This window comes from Gorilla gorilla, chromosome 11 (assembly GCF_029281585.2).
Source record: "Gorilla gorilla gorilla isolate KB3781 chromosome 11, NHGRI_mGorGor1-v2.1_pri, whole genome shotgun sequence".
Classification (NCBI taxonomy): Eukaryota; Metazoa; Chordata; class Mammalia; order Primates; family Hominidae; genus Gorilla; species Gorilla gorilla.
In genome coordinates this window covers 36,647,732-36,668,561 of record NC_073235.2, presented here as the reverse complement: position 1 = coordinate 36,668,561, position 20,830 = coordinate 36,647,732, and the positions used below count along the sequence as shown (strand labels likewise).

The following is a 20,830-nucleotide window of genomic DNA, read 5'->3' as shown; positions in this document are numbered from 1 at the left end:
ACAGCTCCCACACCCAGGCCGCCTCCTTCTCTGTTGGCTTTGCCTTCTCATGCCTCTCTTTTTTCTTTTTCTCCCTGTTTTGTAGCCAGTGGTTCTCCTATTTCCAGGGGGAGAGCTGACCATTCATAAAGACAGCCAGAGATCATTGTCCTCTTCAGGGAGTGGCTCACACAACCCAGTGGGGCAGGTGCAGGCCGTGAGCCCCCAAGTGCCTCTCCAGGTCCTGCTAGTCACTCCTGATGGAGGAAGGACTTTTTCTTCATCACCAGCAAGTTTCACTTTACCTATTTTAGGATTCATGCTTTTACAAGTGTTCCAAGAGTCAGAAGGCAGGTCCTCCCTAAACCTGGGTGTAGAAGGAAGGCCACGTAACAACTCTCAACTAAAAGCTGTTCTCGAATGGCCAGCAAGTGCAAAACCAGCACCCCTCCCTCTGCTTGCTCTGGGTTGCCAGCAGTGGCCTGGCCTGTGGATGGCATGTCATCCTCTGGCACTGCTTACCTGATGACAAGTGGTAATCTAGCAGGGCTGTTTTACAGTCTTTGGTATTTACAGAACCACTCTGTTATGAAACTTTTGATTTTGCACCTCAGCTGGCTTAGAAGGCTGCAAGAGAACATGACACTGTGAACAAATAATTCCTGTGATACTGTGCGAGGTTTTTCATTCCTTTTCATGGCTGGGCTGTAATATCATTTATAAGAACCCTGCGCTTCATCTGTCTTCATGTCTGAGCCTCCGCTGGGTGTGTTTGCATGCCTGTGTCTGAAGCTCACAGAGGTACAAAGGCTTGTCACAAGCCCCAGTGTGGCAAAGCAGTGTATTTGAGGGCTGAGACTTTTACCTTAACATCTCAGAGTAATGATTATACCATACACAAAATTGCCTCATTGATAGCAGCCACGGCCAGAGTGCTAAAAACAAGAGTAGTAAATTTGTATCTACACACCTTACTATTAAAGAATTCATCTACCATTCTGGATCTTAACAGCCACAGGCTATGAAGATGTTTGCCCTGGATATGAGATTCTGTGACTCTTACTCCGTCTTTCTTATAAATGCTAAAGCAGATCCATTCTTTTAAACAAACAATGGAAAACCATTTTTATGAAGGAAGAAACTGTCTTTCCAACAAAACCCTTTCCATGTTTTTACATGAAAGAAGATCTCTAGTAGACATTTCTCTGGCCAAAAAAACCTTTTGCCTAGCCTTAGAGAATTTCTCTTCGGCTGTATTCTTAGAGCAGAACTCATCTTCAGAAGGTTCTTCCATCTGTGCCTTACCAATTCATTTGCAGACAGAGTGGCCTGATCTAACAGCATGTAATGGAAAGTAGGCACGATTTAAGATCAGAGACCTGCATTTAACCCCTAATCTGTACCTTATCAGTAGGGGGACCATATATCCCCTTTTATGCCTGTTATCCCAGCATAATCATCAATAGCACCCCTCTTCACTCTCAAAAGCATCCTGATTTGGATGATAAATTATATGACCACCTTGCTTATTATGTGAGTCACCCCAGACAACATACTTCACTTTCCCACATAAGTTTCACATTTGTCCAGTGAAAATAAGGGAAGCTAATGTACATGGTTATCCCAAGCATGACATTAGACAGTGTGCACAAGACACAGTCACAGGAGGACCCAGTATTCCCAGTACACCAGCTACCATGCCCAAAAGGTCTGTTCTGAGAGAGAAAGTATTCATCTGCATGTGTGAGGTCCTCACCTTTTGGTTGTCAAGTTGAAGACAGGACCTATATTTTCCACTTTCTACTGTGATATGGTCTATAAAGTGGTAATGGGATCTATCCGTGTCCAGCAGCTGCACAATTAATTCTGTCATCCGTCTGACCAGAAGATGGACCACACATGGGTACTTTAACTCCTACACTTTAGACCTTCTGGACTTTATTTATGCTCTCCACAAAGTAGGATTAAAATATGAAACAGTCTGAGTGAATGTGGTTCAGAGTGGGGGAGGGGAGTGGTCAGAGATCCTACAGACTGAATCACTAACTCTTAGCGAGTAAATTTGGTGAATTTCTTGCTTTCTCAAGCAAAAAAAAAAAGGGCAATGATAGAAGAACAGCTTCTTAATAAAATTATGTTAGGTATCTCACTTTAAAAATTAGGCCTAGGTCAGACTCACCTCTATAATCCCAGGACTTTGGGAGGCTGAGGTGGGAAGATCATTTGATCCCACGAGTTTGAGACCAGTGACCAGTGACCAGCGCCACTGCCCTCTAGCCTGGGCAACAGAGCAAGACTCTGTCTCAAAACAAAAAAAAAAAAACAGGCCTAATTGTGCCAACAATCTTGAACACAAATCTGTAATATCAATCAGTGACTCAGAAAGCAACATAACTTTGCTATTTCCATTTGCAAAAAAAAAAAAGAAAAGAAAGACGAGATGCTATCCCTTCATTGATAAACTTGTTAAATACAAATACATTATCTTTAAACAGTAAGAATATAATGTAATGTAACTGCCTCAATAATAAAACTGACCAATAACAAAACCCATAGAAAAATGAAGCAGAAAAAAAAATAGAGACTATTCCAGTCCAAGCTTCAGCGTTAATATTTTTTTAAACAAAGAACGAAAAATTATTATTCCCATTATCTTTTAATATGGTTATCCGAGGGATTTGTGTTGAATACAAGAAATCCCTCCCCGCTCTGACTTCTAAAGAAACAGGAAGGAAATGTTCAGCATTTTCATGCTCTAAATATAGCTACAAGAGGAAAGAGATGCCCATGGCAGCACAGCAATGACTTCAAGTCTGCAGCCCAACGAGGTGCAATACAATAAGCTCTTCTGTGGACAGAGTCATTTCCTATCAAGAGAAGCTTCCAGAAACAGAAAAGGGCTGACTCCACCCTCAGAAATCCAGGTACAGCAGCAGCAGAGCACCCTCTGGGCTGGACTCACTGAGTGGCAAGCGGGAAGCCAAGAGGAAGTGCATTCCTATGGCGCTGACTACCTCCAAGCCAAGCCCCAATTCCTAGGGGATGTCCCTCTCTCCAAAGCCATACGCCAACAGGAAAACACCCCTGGCAACCATGTGCACAACATATTTCTTGGGCAGAGACGTATTTCTTAGAGTGCTGTTGTCGATGATATAATCTTAAAGCGTACCAAGAGGAAAACAGGGGGTTAATGGGTATTTAGGGCATTTTCCTGCAGAATGTCTGTGGGTTTTCTCCACTTGAAAAACTGAAACTGAAGCTGAAATCAGACTTCTGTTTAGGATTCAGATAATTAGGACATTTGGCTTTAAATGAATCACATACCTTGTAGTGACAGATACGGCCTTGCTAGAGGAACGTTCTGACAAACTTGCCTCCTTGCATATGATAAACGAGTGAGCCAAGAATAGAGCTCAATTCTTTGACCAGGTCTAAGATAAAAAGCTGGAGATAAGCCCACACCCACTCTACAAACGCAACTGACAGCCTTGGAGAAAGCCCAAGTCAGGAGGAGGTCAACTCTTGATGAAGAGGAGGGAAAGGGGAGCAGTGGGTGTGCAGGGTCTAGAACACACCACAATTCTACTGTACCCCTTGGCAAACTAGGGGCAGCCTATGGACTCCTTCTCAGAAAGATTTTTTTAATGCATAAAATAAAATACACAGGACTGCAGAGGAAATCAATTATATTGAAATACAGTTACCAAAATATTTTTTATATTTATTTATTTATTTTATTTATTCATGTATTTTGAGACAGAGTCTCACCCTGTTGCCCAGGCTGGAGTGCAGTGGTGCGATCTCAGCTCACTGCAACCTTTGCCTCTGGGATTCAAGTGATTCTCCTGCCTCAGCCACCCTAGTAGCTGGGATTACAGGCACCCGCCACCACACTCAGCTAATTTTTTATTTTTGGTAGAGACAGGATTTTGCCATGTTGGCCATGCTGGTCTCAAACTCCTGGCCTCAAGTGGTCCGCCTGCCTCAGCCTCCCAAAGTGCTGGTATTACAGGCATAAGCCACCGCGTCTGGCCCCCCAATTTTTTTTTTAATTGGGATATGGCAATACCTGCAGCTTGTATCTTAACACATTAAATAATACTATCTAGCAACAGGTGCAACAACCACCATAATTTCAAAGTGGTGATGAATACTGATATTTCAACACACCTGTTAATCATCTCTAATGTGACATGAAAATATTAGATTTCTATTGGTGACAAAGTCACAAACAGCACTAATACTACTGTGACTTATGTCCAACCTTCAAAAGTGAAAGAATTGCCAAATTTTGGCTAGAAGTTAGTGAAAATGAAAGTGTAATATTTTCCCATGCAAGTTCACAGGTCTCCCTGAAACCTTGTGCAGTTATGAAACTCATGTGACAACCTAATTTTACCTTCCATTCCTGCAGTCTTTCCAGAATAATGCAGAGACCTACATGGGAGCCATGGCCCAGCAAGAGCCAAAAACTACCTGTATGCACGGGAGGGTGGAGGTTGTACAACAAGGACAGTCCACCACCCATGGCTGTGGCTCGGGGAGGAGCACTACGGGACCAATATCTCTATTTCTGCTATACCCCACACGTGGGCCAAGGTTTCTTTTTCTTTTTTTTTTTTTTTGAGATGGAGTCTCACTCTGTTGCCAGGCTAGAGTGCAGTGGTGCGATCTCGGCTCACTGCAACCTCCACCTCCCGGGTTCAAGCAATTCTCCTGCCTCTGCCTCCCAAGTAGCTGGGACTACAGGCACGTACCACTATGCCCAGCTAATTTTTGTATTTTTAGTAGAGACAGGGTTTCACCATGTTGGCCAGGATGGTCTCGATCTCTTGACCTCGTGATCCACCCGCCTCTGCCTCCCAAAGTGCTGGGATTACAGGTGTGAGCCACCGCACCAGGCTGGTTTGCTTTTTTTAAAAATGCTTCGCATTAAAAGTATTAATTCAGCTGAATCATTAGTCTAGAGAAAAAACATTACTTTACAATTCATTTCCCCTAGTGCAGTGTTCTAAACCCTATCAGTCCCAAAGCCCCTGGGGCTTACAGTGAACTTATAACACTCTCTTTACTATCTGAACCAAATGCTCAGATAACCTACCTAAACACAATTTCAAACGTATACATTTAATGTCCTAAGATTGACAGAAAAGACAATAAAGGAAAGTAATTTATGACAAATCTAATGTATTTCAATATGCAATTAGCTGGGCCAGACCACTCTAAAAGACATAATGGAGCCATTAGATGCCTTCATTTTAATGTGAAATTTTTAAAATGTGTCATGTCAGCTACAAAGATGGACTGATACAGGTGATATGCTAATTCTACAGGTAACATGAGTTTCCAAAATGGTAAATTTCCTAACAAAAGAAAGCACAATCTTTCTTCATTAACTGGAAACGTCGATGTTTACTTAAAATGTACAACAATTATTTGCTTATACCTAAGTTAGGTCTAGGTTCAGATTTTGCTTGTCCATGATTGTCTAGTGGGTAACAGGAAACATTTTGTGATACACAACTGCGTTACCCATTACAGATGTTTAGCATCCCTGGTCCCCATCCAATAAATGCTAGTAGCTCTCCTCAATCACTGACAATCAAAATTGTCCCCCCAAATTGCTGATATGCCCCCAATAACATTGTAGGGCCTGGGACTAGACCAGAGTCCTCTCTCCAGGTGCCATGCCCTGCCCACCCCCACCCCTGGGTGATCTCAAGCTGGGCACTGAGGGAAAACCAGAACTGGCATTACAAAAGAAAGATCAGCCTTATTGTGTGGCTTACACCCTGTAACAAATCCCCTTACCCAGGGTTCTGCCCTTGGGACAGGAAAAGCAGAATAGGCAGGGAGGAGAATTAAGCAGCCAGACACATGGAAGCAGAAAGGAGAGCAACAAGGATTTGTGGGGTTCCTAGAGCCTCGATCCCAGGCTGCAGGGGGCTCCTGGACCCTATTCCTGTGTTCCTAATGTGAGTTCTCTCCTTCCACTGAAGCAAGGTCTGGCAGGTTTCTGTTGCTAGCACCCAGAAGAATCTTTATTAATTAAAGGCATCCAACCACCTGGAAGGACAGCCATCCATCTGAACAAAGGGCAGCAGCTAACATCAAAAACGCTTAGGAGTGAAACCATCCCCACAGGGTTGATAAGAATTGCATGCCAGGTTCTGGACTGAAATATGGTTACAATGAAGCACTAGTCAGGCTGCACCTTGGCCCGCTTCCCTGTTGCTAAAAGTCACATAGCACTAGATAGTGGCCATTTGCATCCCCATTGTTCCTATGAGTAGGATTTCTGATATTGGGGTCCTAAGACAGTTTAGGAATTGATTTGCATCCCCATTGTTCCTATAGACAGGATCTCTGACAGTAGTATCATAAGGTCTTTTTTTTAAAGGATGGCTTAAAATGTTTTCAGACCCTGAATGCCAACAACCAGTTTGAAGAACCCCAGAGAGGAACGGATCAGCATGAGAATGCAGGTGGTTCACCTCCCTGTCCCATGTTCACCCTGCACTTTTCGACCAATCAACAACCTCCAAGCTTGCCCCTCTCCAAAACCCTTAAAAACTCTAACCCAAACTCCTCAGAGAGATGGATTTGAGGTTTCCTCCCCTCTCATTCGGTGGCCCTTTGATTAAACCTTTCTCTGCTGCAACCCAGTTTCTCTACATATTGACTTGATGTGTGCAATGAATCTATTAAGATTACAGGATAACCTATTCTAATGTCAATAAATGGACGTTATTTGGGGGATTTTTCTCAGATTTTACCTAAGCTCTTCATGCTGTAGTTTAAGCTCATTTATTTTGATTCCATTCTCACTGACAATAAATAAATGGGCCAGGGACCATCCTTCACCTGGCATTTCAGATTCTACAAAGACATATCCAGATCCCTCTGAAGTTTTTCTGCCTCAGCTCTTTCTCATCAATCCCATGAGCCACGCAACGTAAATAACAATGTTGTCCTTTCTTGACAGGCTTGGAAAAATGAAGGTATTGGAGAAATTTGGCCTTTAAGGAGCCAATTAAATCTGAGTTTTAAAAAAATTCCAAAGTCTTTTCAACCACAGAAGTCCATGATTTAATGTCTCTAAATTTTATTCTGCTCAGATATAATACCACCCTAATTCAGAAATGTGGCAATAAGGCCCAGCTGCCAGAAAGGTGGTGTAAGAGAAGCTAGGATCACTGTTTCTTTGCCTTTCCCACTAATGGACTCCATTATATCACCAAAAAAGGCACTGCTGGGATCTAATGAATAAATAACTAGCACTTGAATGGAATTTGTGCCCATTTTAATTCCAGTTAGTTTCCACTAGAAAGCCTTATTTAAAAATAAATTAAGAAGGGGGGGCATAACACTACTTATAATGAAACAATTTAGAAATGCTTGAAAAGTTTCCTATATAAGCCAATCGGGTGTAATGTTAGATGGCAAGGACCTAATTGTTGATTCCAAGTAAACAGAGAAGGGTGAGTTTTCACATCCGCCACACGTGTTCACTGTCATTTCTACAAGGGTATGAGGAGACCAAAGGGTCACTTGAACAGGGTCTTCCAAACAGAAGGTCACAACTAACTGATGGGTTACGAAATCCATTCAGTGCAAAGGTCAGAAAACTTTTTCTTCTCGGGCCAGAGAGTAAATACTTGAGGCTTTGCAGGCCAGATCATCTCTTATCAGTCACAACCACTGGCCTCTGCCATTGTAGTGTGAAAGTAGCCATAAACAACAGAAGAACAAATGGGATTGGGTATGTGCCAATAAAACTTTATTTACAAAATAGGCAGCCAGTCACCTGTCGCCTGACCTCTGACCAAAATTTTTTAAGACAATGAAATAGAACAAAATAGAAAACACCAGAGGCCACGATAAAGGTTAAGTACTTTTTATGAAACTTTTCTTGCTGTTATCTGCTTCCATATGTGAGCTCTGATTCAGCATGTATTTCTTACTCCAGGGTGGGGTCAAAAGCCACCATATTACAAGATAAACAGTTTCAGAAAGGAAAACTAATCTGTTTCTGAGTGTAATTGGTAAAAAAAGGATTTTAATGGTATTCCAAAAAGGGAAAAAGGGGCAGATATAATGGACAAGTTCTTGAACTTAAGTACAATCTTAAAAGAATATTAGTTACAAGTAACTAACAAAAAGATTTTTAAAAGGACACTAAAATTACTTTCTACACTATTCAAACATCTGATACGAGCTGTGCATCAGTTAACCACTGCTCTATAGCAAACTTACCCCAAACTCAGTGGCTTACAACAACCATGGATGATTTACACATCTCTACAGGTCAGCCAGTGGGTGATTCAGGTGACCCTGGCCGACCTAGACCTGCTCAGGAGACAGCACACAGCTGACAGGTCAGATGGCATTGGCCGGTCTAGGATGAAATCGGCAAGCACAAACCTGGCCCCCTCCACTGGGCTAGCCTGGGCACGATCTCATGGAGGTGGCGGGGTCTGAAAGTGCAAGCCCAGTCCTGTAAAAGGATATCAGAAACAGCCTCTTTTTACAACTCTGTTTATACACAGCACGTGCTAACATCCCACTGGCCAAAGCAAGTCACATAGCCAAAAGGGGGCGGGGGACCAGGGTGGGGGAAGAAGGAAGGAGGAAGAGAACCTGCAAAGTTATAGGGCAAAGAGTGTGGATAGTGGATACAGGGAGTTCAGGGAGGCCATTAACAGAGGCCAATAGTAAAAAAAAAAAAAAAAAAAAAAAAAAAAAATCAATCTACCACAGGCAAATATTTATCGTTTATCATCATCACCCTGGCAGAAGCAGAGAGGTTTTACGTTATTTTAACGTTTTCCATTACCATTTCTCACTGTGTTTTTGCCTTATCGCTTGTAAGGCAGAAAAGCAGAGTGAAAAGAATACCAATTTTGGGAATTCAGCCTTTTGTACCCTGGCTCTGCCACTTCTGGCTGTGTGACCCTGGACAAGTTTCCTTTGCACCTCGGTTTCTCCACTGTAATAGTAGTGTGTCCGGAATTGGTGGGTTCTTGGTCTCACTGACTTCAAGAATGAAGCCGCAAACCCTCGCGGTGAGTGTGACGGTTCTTAAAGGCAGCGTGACCAGAGTTTGTTCCTTCTGGTGTTCAGACGTGTTCGGAGTCTCTTCCTTCTGGTGGGTTTGTGATCTCGCTGGCCTCGGGAGTGAAGCTGCAGACCTTCCCAGTGAATGTTACAGCACATAAAGGCAGTGTGGACCCAAAGAGTGACCAGCAGCAAAATTTATTGCAAAGAGCAAAAGAACAAAGCTTCCAGACTATGGAAGGGGACCCCAGGGGGTTGCCAGTGCCAGCTCAGGCAGCCTGCTTTTATTCCCTTATCTGGCCCCACCCGCATCCTGCTGATTGGCCCATTTTACAGAGAGCTGATTGGTCCATTTTGACAGAGTGCTGATTGGTGCATTTACAATCCTCCAGCTAGACATAAAAGTTCTCCAAGTCCCCACTAGATTAGCTAGACACAGCACTGATTGGTGCGTTTACAAACCTTGAGTTAGACACAGAGTGCTGATTGGTGCATTTTTACAATCCTTTAGCTAGACACAAAAGTTCTCCAAGTCCCCACTGGATTAGCTAGACACAGGGTACTGATTGGTGCATTTACAAACCTTGAGCTAGACACAGGGTGCTGATTGGTGCATTTACAAACCTTTAGCTAGACATAAAAGTTCTCTGAGTCCCCACTAGATTAGCTAGACACAGAGCATTGATTGGTGCATTTACAAACCTTTAGCTAGACAGAGTGCTGATTGGTGCATTTACAACCCTCTAGCTAGACATAAAAGTTCTCCAAGTCCCCACCAGATCAGCTAGATACAAAGTGCTGATTGGTGCATCCACAAACCCCCGAGCTAGACACAGAGTGCTGATTGGTGCATACACAATCCTCCAGCTAGACATAAAAGTTCTCCAAGTCTTCACTTGACTCAGAAGCCCCGCTGGCTTCGCCTAGTGGATCTGTGCCAGGGCCGCAGGCAGAGCTGCCCACCAATCCCACGCCCTGCGCCTGCACTCCTCAGCCCTTGGGCAGTCGATGGGACCCGGCGCAGCAGAGCAGGGGGTGGTGCCCGTGGGGGAGGCTGGAGCTACTGGGGAGGCTCAGACCACTTGGGAGCCCACCGCCCGGGTTGGGGTGGCGGGGGGGCTCCGGCATGGCGGGCTGCAGATCCCCAGCCCTGCCCCGCGGGAAGATGGCTGAGGCCAGGCGAGAATTCCAGCGTGGTGTGGGCGGGCCGGCAGTGCTGGGGTACCCGGCGCTCCTCCGCAGCTGCTGGCATGGGTGCTAAGCCCCTCACTGCCCCAGCCTGCCGCTCTGAGTGTGGAGCCCGCGGAGCCCACGCCCACCAGGAATTTGCGCTGGCCTGTGAGTGCTGCAGCCCTGCTTCCCGCCTGCGCCTCTCCCTCCACACCTCCCCGCAAGCAGAGGGAGCCGGCTGCGGTCTCAGCCAGCCCAGAGAGGGGCTCCCACAGTGCAGCAGCGGGCTGAAGGGCTGCTCAACCGTGGCCAGAGTGGAGGCTGAGGCCGAGGAGGTGCTGAGAGCGAGCGAGGGCTGCTAGCGCATTGTCACCTGTCAGTAGGACGGCTCACAATTACATAAGCCAGAACAAGTAAAAAAAGTACTCAGCTCAGCCAGAACAAGTAAAAAAAAAGTAAAAAAAAAAAGTACTCAGCTCAACATCTGGCCTTAGCAGACCTCAAACCTTATTTAAATACCAATGTTTTGGCAAATAGTTGATTTGAATATGTTCAAAGGGGAAAAGAACAGATCCTGTAACAGTAAACCTTCTTTGCAAAGAAAAATAGTTCCTTTACATAAAGAATAAAGAACCAGTTCCTTATTTGGAGTTTTGAGGACTGTGGTAGGCAGAAAAGGGGCCCCCAAAGATGTTCATCATATACTAATCCCTGGAACCTGTGCTTATGTTGCCTTACAGGGAGATGGCACTATATCCAGTACCTGTAGATGGGAGATTACGCTGCATTACCCTGCTTGGTCTAATCTAATCACATCAATCCTGAAAAGCAGAGAACTTTTCCCAGCTTGGTGAGAGTATCAGTGTGATGGCAGAGAGACAAGGACTCAGCTGGACATTGCTGGCATTGAAACTGGAGAAGGGGGCATGAGCCTAGGAACACGGGCAGCCTCTAGAAGCTAGAAAAGGCAAGGAGACCGATTCTCCCTTCAAGCCTCCAGAAAGGAATAGACACCTTGATCTCGGCCAGTGAGACCCATAAGGGACCTCTGACCTACAGAATTCAGAGAATAAATGTGTGTGGCTTTAGCTGCTAAGTTTGTGGCTGTTACAGCAGCAACAGAAGTAATCTTGTAGTATTTCTATTAGAGACTGACAATGAGGAAATAGAACAGTCACACTTGAAACCACTGAACTAGGAGGAAGAAACTCAGAAACTTAAGAGTATTAACCAGACATGGCCTCAAAAAATGGAAAGCTGTCCAGACACGGTGGCTCACAACTGTGAACACTAAGAGAGACTAAGGCATTTTGAGAGACTAAGGCAGTAGCATCGCTTGAGGCCAGGACTTCGAGACCAGCTTGAGCAACATAGTAAGACTCATGTCTCTCCAAAAACTAAATTTTTTTAAAAAAATTTAGCCAGGCGTGGTGATACATGCCTGTAGCCCTAGCTACTCGAGAAGTTGAGGCAAGAGAATCACTTCAGCCCAGGAGTTGGAGGTTACAGTGAGCTATGATTGCACCACTGCACTCTAGCCTGGGTGACAGAGAAAGACCCTGTCTCTAAAAAAAAAAAAAAGAACAAATAAAACTTGAAAGTTGTATTTGATTCTGCTTACAGAAATAGAGAAAAGGCACTATTATAGAATAAGCAACTCATTATCATGAAAAACACTTTACAGGAAGAACAATAAAATCTTAATACACAGTATTACCAAGGATCCCCTACCTATACTACTTAACAAGCTGGTACTAGGGGAAAGGCCATAATAACAAAATCCTTTCACAGAAACTTTCTGCAGACTTCCTTTAACTGATGGCTACTCCAAACCTGCAGCTCTCTGATCACTCCCTCTTTCTTTTTCTCTCTCTTTCTTTTCTTTCATTCTCTCCTTCTCTTTCTCTCTCTGTCTTTTTTTTTTTTTTCTTTGTAGAGGCAGGAGTCTTGCTTTGTTGCTCAGGCTGGTCTCAAACTCCTGGGCTCAAGCAATCCTCCCATCTCAGCCTCTGAGAGTGCTGGGATTACAGGCATGAGCCACTGCACCCAGCCTCCACTTTTTCTTAAGATAACATTGACAATAAGGTAATAAGCCCTAGTGGTGTGTGGACACACACACTCACATTCAGAGTCGCAATTTGTTGACCTGCATGAGACCATAAACTGTGCTAAGAGGAAAAAAAAAAATGTCCACAGAAAGACTGATTTTAAAAGATGAACTCTGAAAGAGCATAATGACCAAACGGAACCTCAAAATCAGGAACACACCTAGGAATCTTTTTAAGGATAGACTAAAGAAACTAAAGTAGCTGAGTGTGCAGAACCCAGCCACGCAGGCACACTAGTAGAACCCTCCAAGTGTAGGAGGGGCTAAGTGATGCACTACTTTTCAGATGAGAAATCAGAATCACTAACCACAGAATCGGCCCACATGAAGACAGCCAGCTAAGTGCAGAAGCCTCACCTGCCACAGTCGGAGTTCACTCACGATGCCATGCTGCCTGGACAGCTCATCTCGTGACTCCAGCACGCCAGGCCTGGAGCTTCCAGCCTGCACCCATGAAAGCTCCATGACACTCCTTTCTTTATTGGAGCTACATGTTTCTTTTTTTGTTTTGGAGGGGTTGGAACAAGCCTGGGGGGGGGGGGGGGGAAGCCTTTCCCTTGAAGGAGCTCACTGGACATAAGAATTGCAAAGGAGGAATGGTGAACCTGTAAAAGTTGATCCTATTTACCCAGGAGAATTACATTTGTGTGTAATGTACAGTGAAGACTGCCCAATAACAATGTCATCTTTAAACCCGCCAAGCATAATAGCTAAAAATCAAATAAAGGAAGAATGTTAACATTCTTAGTCAGAGACTAGAACTTTTTTACAGAAGGAAGGCAACCAAGATGAACAGAGGGGCTTGAAGCTGTGTTTGCAAAGGTCTTACACAGGACTGGGGACACTGCATGATGAAGATTACTGGGGGAAGGGAATAGAGGGAAACTCCTCTTCCCTGCCATATCCTCACCGGGTGGGGCCTCTAACCCTAGGTGCTCTAAAAAATTACAGGAAAGGGGAGGAAGGAAGTATACCAAACAAATACTAAGAAAGGTGCCAAAGGAAAACAGAGAAATCACACAGAGCATGAGGCAGAGATGGTGGTTTCTCTTTGCATCCAAGAAAGAATCGGTCATTTAGAAAACTCCTCACCGGCATGGATGCTTGTAAATAACAAACTGGAGGTGAAAATAAGATGGTTTAAAAAAAAAGCAGCTGCAAGAAGACTGATACCAAACTCCCTTATGTTGAAAGGCAGTAGTTACACACTGAACGTGTAGACAGAATTTGGCCCTGCTTGTGGCAGTGTGTAAACACCTAGCCACGTCCCCAGGGCACTGTGCGAGGAACCACAGAAGGCTATGAGCCTGGTCATCTTCTCTACTCTTTGAATCTCAATTTCCCAAGGGAAAAAATAGCTTCACTAAAGGAAAGCAGGTTATTTCAGGGCTGAAAGTAAGGACCAAGGTTTTTTATTTCTAAACATACAAAGATAAACATCCCCAAAGAGAGTAACAATAAAGGGCTGATTCTTCTTAGTTAAGCTTTTTGGCTGCCTGCTAAAGAGAGTCTACTGGCCAGGGCAAAAACAACCTGAATGTGTTCTCAACCTTCTTTTTAATTTAATAAGGGAATTTCATTTAATTTATGTTACAAGTCTTTTGCCACATGTATAGAATTAAGCAACATTAGGAACTGAACAGATCTTTGGAGCGCGTTCAATCCCCTCTTACTTCTCAACCTAACAACTGAGGCCCAAAGTGGTCACGTGGGCTGAATTAGTATGTTCATCTACATTTCCCTTTATCACTGAACTTAACTCTTCTGGGTGTGCATTGATCAGGCTTAGACTTTAAACTCCTTGGGTAGCCAGTGACTATTTATTTGGCAGAAGCATTCCAAATCAGGAACAGGTGAGGGCAGGAAAGGAAAAGGGTGCTCACTGCTATGTCCAATGGGAAGATTCCACAAAGTATGGCGATCTTGGGTTCAGAAAAGCATGTTGTGTGGCCTCTGCTCTCTTTCTAGGATTCCGCAGACACTGCGGGAATGTCTTCACAGGCACCGTTTATCAGAAATGTTAAGGAATGGTCCTGATACCTCTTCCAGGTCACTCCTCACCTACCCCATGCTCCTAAAGAAAGGAAATCAATGCTGAGAGGAGACAGGAGCCCTAAAACACAGAGAATTAATAAGAGTGAAATGTAAAATCCAGCCCAGACTGGATTCTTGTCATGTCAAACTTAAAAGGTGACATGAGAAAGGGAATCCCTCATTCCAAAGGATATACGTCACTTAGATTCTCCCAGCTGGGGATGGTAGGAGGGAACTGGGCCACACCAACCTGCTCCCTACCACATTCCAAGGTGAAGCTGGGTGTGAGCACACAGTGGGCTCCAGTGAGGAACAGATGCCCAGTGGCCATCAATTCTCTTCCTGTATCATTGCTATAAACAAAGCAGGCAGGCACCCGTTATCAACTGTTACCAATTGTTCCTGTGGGACCACAGAGGAGATGTGAGGTCCAGCTTTGCCACTGCTGCCTGCTGGTGAGACTTTGAGAAAGTCCCTCCACCTCTCTGCACCTCGGTGGCCTCAGCTAGAAAGAGGAGGGCCCTCCCTGCAGTGCCCCTGGGTATCAATGAAGCCCTCTCGGCTTAGGTTGGAAAGAAGGTGCTGGCTAGTACAGGGCATACTCACCAGCCTTAACCACTACTCACAGCCCAACCCACACTGGCTCTGGACCTAGACCACCTGGCTTCAAATCCTTGCTCTGCCACTGAGTAGCTGTTTGTAACCTTAGCTAGATTTCCTGACCTCATGATGTTATGGTCTCTCCATGTATAAACTCGGAATAACAACAGAATCTACCTCATTGTTGAGTGAAATACCTGTAGTACAAAAGAAGCATTTGCAATAATGCCAATCGGAGAAGGTGAATTTTTTTCATCGCCATCATTCCTATTTTCTTGCCTACCCTTTCTTGATGTTTCTCCACCAAGACATATAATAAAATCTCTACGATGATCACCAACATAACACACTCCCATGAGGGGACCCAGACATGGAAAAGACCCAAAACTAATAGAGTGGAAGACTTTTCTGTGTAGGATACTTATAATAATAATTTTTAAAAAACATTTTACCAGCATGACAGGACTTATAAGAAGTCTGTGCACCGAACTACAACTTTAAAGCGTGAAGTTCAAACAGGAGTGGGTGGGTGGCACATGTTCCCTCAAGGGCCAGCCACAAAAATCACAAAGGGATGCAAATAAGTGAGGCTGTTATTATTCTAGGGATAACCTTGAAGTGCTGACATTTTAAAAAGTAAACCTATTGCAAGCACCAGTAGTTAACTCTTACTAGTAACAGAAGTACTTGGGTGTAACTCACTCCTGAGTTCACTTTGTCAGGAGATAGAGTGGAGAAATATTCCTTAGCCATTGCAGGGAGCCGCCCGAGCAAGGGTTGAGGTCCAGCAGGCATTAATGCCAGCCTGGCAGTGAAGGTGACAAAGAGACAGTGCTAGTTTACAAGACAAACTGCTCCCACCAAACCAAGCCACAGTAGCTTATAACCCTTGCCTGTCCTGATTTTTAAGACTGGGCAGAGTCCCGAGAGGAAAGCCCTGTTCCCATTCCAGAAGATTGTATGTTTAGACAAGAGAACTGTGGGATTTTGAACAAATAAAGTGATTCCTCCAACCCCTCCCATGCACACACATAGCCCTGCAGATATGACAAAGTCAGGGAAGGATGCACTTAATTGTGGCAATGAAAAAGATAAATACAACAGTCCAAATGGGCAAACACACAGCTCGAGTCCAAACTCCTCTAGCTGAGAAGGTGGTTACAGTGCTAAGGCTCCTGGGACCCACCTTGGCAGCTTTCCAAGAGCTATTAGTTTGTACTAACACACAGTAAGAGAAGGTCTGCTAAATTAAAAGTGAGATAATTTAGGAGGACATCTTTATACCCAGCACCAGCCCAGTGCACGGCACATGGCAGATGCTGGATAAATGCTCATCAGCAGCCAGCATCAGTCACAAATGTGGATGTTGACATAGGATGTAAAACAGTATAGGGATATGGCTTAGATTAGAGACTTTAAGGGTTGGAGAGATCATTACTTAATTTCAAAGAGAAATTTGAAAGTGTAGCCATCTTCTGGCTACTAAGAGTGATTCCATACTTCAAAGCAATTATTAACTTTAAAGGCAGCCTGGTAAAACCTGCACTGACAAGTCCCAAATGCTTATTTATTTCTCACCCTATCTTCTCAATTGTCACCCACATAGCAATCCCCCCGTATAAAATTATTTCCTTCCTTTTCTCAAGTATCATCTGAATTATAGTAATCAAAACTACCCATCAACCTGTTCACCTGACACCAGGAGCCTTCCCCAAACTTTGAAACTCACCATACGAAACCCCCAGAGACAAAGCTAACAGCACACACTTTCCTGAGACCTGTTATAACAGCATCAACACAGAATGCCACCCCCAACCACTCCTCCTCCATGCCTCCTGGGGCCAGGAGCCCATGACACACAAGGAGGAAGGAAGACAGTGAGTCCCTACTGCGCTTAAAGCCTCTTGAGAAAGAGCAGAGCAGTCACCTGTCTGTATGACCCTGGGAAGGAGAGGACATAAACTTTCCAACCCAGATCTTACAGATGACTGCTCTGCACTTTTCTACACATCTCTGCAGGGTACACTAGTCACTGCCCGTCCCCTGCCAAAATTAATCCAGGGATGTCTCTGTAGTGACTTAGATCCTGAGACACATGGAACATTAGGGAAAAGTTGTGTCAAATGTCAGAGTGACAACTAGAATGGTTCCTGGGAACTCATACTTCCAAAGGCCTCCCCGTCAGCTAGGGTAACAGGGGAGTCTAGCATTTCAATGCTTTCGGAGGACAGCTGGGCAGAAGGTGGGTTGGTTATTTTAAAACAAAAAAAATTGAATGGGATGAGAGATTATGTGAATTCCTGTGATCTCTTGAGGTCCCTTCCAACTTCCAGATTCTACCAAAGAACATGGCATATGCATGTACATATGCACACACCTCTTTATAAAAATGTATACAGATGTGGGAATATATACAAATGAGTACTATATTCACACTTCCAAACACAAAGCACTTGAAATGCACACTGCTGAGGAGATCCAAAAGCCCATGAGCTGCTCTGCAGCAGCAGTTGGAGCATACGGTTGCCACCGGCAGATCTGGGCAGAGCCCTCCACCCCTCCTGCCATTGCAGTTCACCCTAAAACCAACTGGTGGCTGCTTGTGCAGGTGCAAACCCTGCAAAGCTCCAAACCAGGACTGCAGATTCCTTTCTCCTAATGACTCCAGTCACGAGTGTCCCAGAGTGAACAAGGCAGGCTGAAACAAAGGAGGAGATGAAAGAAAAAGCCCAAACCCTATATCCAGGTGGAGCCACCCCAGCAGAGGCAGATGCCAGACAGAGCAACTTCCTTCTCCTCTTCTCCCAGCCCCTACAAAGGGTGAAACAGTCACCCTCTTGCCCCTCCTCCATCACCTTGCTTTTCAGGGCCTCTCCAGGTAAGGCTGACAACATGGGCATTTAAATGAGCATTTAAAAGCAGGGCGATGGAGGAGGGCAAGAGAAAAAAACTAAACTGGAAAAAACTAAAAAGCTCTCTAGAAAGGAGAGCTTTGCGCTAGGCCGGGCACGGTGGGTCACGCCTGTAATCCCAGCACTTTGGGAGGCCGAGGCGGGTGGATCACCGGAGGTCAGGAGTTTGCGACCAGCCTGGCCAATATGGTGAAACCTCGTCTCTACTAAAAATTAAAAATTAGCCGGGTGTGGTGACGGGCGCCTGTAATCCCAGCTACTTGAGAGGCTGAGGCAGGAGAATCTCTTGAACCCAGGAAGCTGAGATTGCAGTGAGCCGAGATCGCACCATTGCACTCCAGCCTGGGCAACAAGAGCAAAACTCCATCTTAAAAAAAAAAAAAAAAGACAGGAGAGCTTTGCTCTAATCTTTACTGCCAGATAAATCTGAGGATGCCCATCTCAGCCCTGAACAATAGCAACAAAAATAATTTATAGGAAAGCAGTGAGGACGGGGGGAGGAGGGTGAAAATTCATTCACCACAAATCTCAGATGCTTTGCTTTTCATGAAAAACTGTTCAGTGATTTTCTCGGAACAGACAAGGGAGTTCTGATGCAGCCATAAGGCTTAGGATGTGCATGACACAGAGATTAACACTGGGGAGTCTCTTGGAGTAAAAACCAAGTTGATCAGGTCCTGACAATAAACTGGGGGTGGGGGTCAGTTCAACGACCCAGCTTCCCACTCGCATCTCCTTAGAATGAGATACCTCTAACACTTTGGTCTGGGTGTGTTTACAAGTGCGATGTTGCCATCCACCCGAACCCCACACACAACTGAGTTTGCCCCTTCCCAACTTCACAGACCCAGAAGTACTCATCTCCCCTAACTGGGCGGCCAGAGCCAGGTGCAGATAGCGGCGGCCGCCCGGGGCCAGGCCTGGCAGTCGGTCCCAGGAGGGCCGGGCCCTATACCGAATCCATCCACATCGCCCGGTTCCCGCAGCCCTGAGGAGCCAAGCACCCACTCTGCGCTCCAAACGCCTCTGGACAATGCAAGCGCCACCCCCTTCCCTCTTCGGCTCTTCCGCGCGGCGGCTACAAAACCGCGGCTTTGTGTGTGACAGCAAGTGTATGCGCGAGCGTCCCTGGGCTCACACACCCCCTTGCACCCCGCCTGCTCGCCGCGCCAGGTCCGGGCACCAAGAGGGCGCACCGCGCGCGGGTCCACCAGGCTGAGAGCCGCGCTCCAGGCCTCCGGCCACCCCGCCACGGGGAGCAGGGGCTAACACCCACGCCCCCAATCCCGGCTGTGAGGGCAGCCGGGGAGAGCAGTGCGCGTAGCTCAACTGAGGCGAGGCAGGGGCCAGGGGCGCGAAAGAGCCACAGGCGAGAGCGGCGCCCACGACTCCCTAGCCCCGCCGCCCCCAACTTTGCGAGCTGAGGGCCGGGAGTGGGCCGGGAGGGGGCCGGGGCGGCTCACGACTCGGCAGGAAGTTCCCAGGGCCGCACTGAGCATGCTCTCGGGGAGTGTGTGCGCGGGTGTGGGCTCTGCGCTCCCTGCAGCCTCCCAGACCCGGCAGCAGCGCTGAGCGCGCCGGCGGGATCGCGGACCCGCGGGCCGTCCCCTAACAGCCGGGGCGCCCCCGGGCCTCCTGGATCCTCTGGCCCGGAGCGCCGGCCCGCCGCATCCCTCCTCCCTAGGGGCTCGGGGCCAGCCTCCCTCCTTCTTCCTTCCTCCCTACTGGCCCCTGGCCGAGCCCGCCCAGTGCGCCTGGGTCCCGAGGACCCCGGCCCGGCCCGGCCCACGCCTGCGGCGTGACCCCCACCGGGCTCCTCCGCGGTCCGAGCGCCCATCTGCCATCCCCGGCCGCTCGCCTCCAGCGCGCGCAACCAGAGCTTCCTTTGGACTGTCCCTAGGAATGCCTACAAGCCCCCTCGTCACGGGGCCTGGGGGGTTCAGCCTCCCCTGGGAGGGGCTGCCCGGGGCAGGTGGGCTCCTCAAGGCGCGTCTCCCGGCTCCACTCCGACGTCCTGCAGAGCGGCCGGGGCCGGGGCACCCACGCAGGCGGCAGAGGAGCGACGGAAGGAAGCCCCCGACCGCGCCGACCCCGGTGCGGGCTCTCCTCGCCCGCGCCTGGTTCCCCGTGCCCCCCGCGGTCCCCTCTGCGCGCATCACCCCACGGGGATGACGAGCTCCCTCCGACGCGATCACCCAGATCCGGCAGCTCTTACCTCCTTGTTGGGCAGCAGTAGCAGCCGGGAGCACCCGCTGGCCGCCGTGCCCACGCGGCCCGAGGCGCGAGGTCGCGACGCCCCGAGCCTGCGGCGCGGCTACCTGGGCTGGATCGCGCCCGGGGCCGCCGCCGCGGGAGCCGCAGGGCCGCCGCCGAGCGGGCCGCGGCAGGGACGGTCTGCAAACTACCAGCCCTGGCGGGGCCGCGCGCGGCGCGTCCACACTCAGCCCCGAGACGCAGCAGAGGCGCTCCTGTGGGAGCTCAGTCGACCAGGGCGGGAGTCCGTCCTCAAATTTCTGGCAACCTTCCCCTAGCCGACCTCACCAACTTCTCCCCGCTTCTGGGCTCGCGGCTCCAGGAGGCAGAAATTCCGGCCGGGGACGTTTGGCAAACTCCCCGCCCCCGGCCGCGCGCTCAGCCAATTCGGAACGCCCCAGCTTCTCAGGGGCCGTCGGCAAACTCTCAACCCTGTCTAGGAGGACTTCTCCCAGCCACTCTGTTCCGTTCCGCAGCCCAAGGGGAGAGAAAGCAGCGAGCGGGACCTTCTGATCGCGGCCATAAATAATATTCTAACAAGGTCAGGGGCAGTGTGCAAATATTGATATGACGATGCATCCTCCGGAGTGGTGTAGTCCAAGCCCCAAAGGACAAGGGGCCTTCCAGCAGCGAAGCCCACTGATGGGGAGACTGTGGTCTCAACCATCTTAGAGGTGCAGGCAACTTTAACAAAACGCCCTGAGGCTCAGTTTCCTCT

General features: G+C 47.3%; 1 protein-coding gene across 10 annotated transcripts in view; it reads right to left on the bottom strand.

The window, feature by feature from the left end:
* The window catches only part of MGAT5 (alpha-1,6-mannosylglycoprotein 6-beta-N-acetylglucosaminyltransferase), a 327,811-nt gene extending 307,597 nt beyond the window's left edge, over nt 1-20,214 (bottom strand). For 5 of the 10 annotated variants that reach the window (XM_063694778.1, XM_055380789.2, XM_055380787.2 and 2 more), the window contains exon 1: nt 20,075-20,183. The gene's annotated coding sequence lies outside the window, so the exon portion shown is untranslated. Of the gene's footprint in view, nt 1-20,074 lie in introns of all 10 variants that reach the window. The other 5 variants (XM_019022285.4, XM_063694777.1, XM_031008588.2 and 2 more) reach the window with 4 other exon arrangements.
* Between the last annotated feature and the right edge of the window lie 616 nt (nt 20,215-20,830).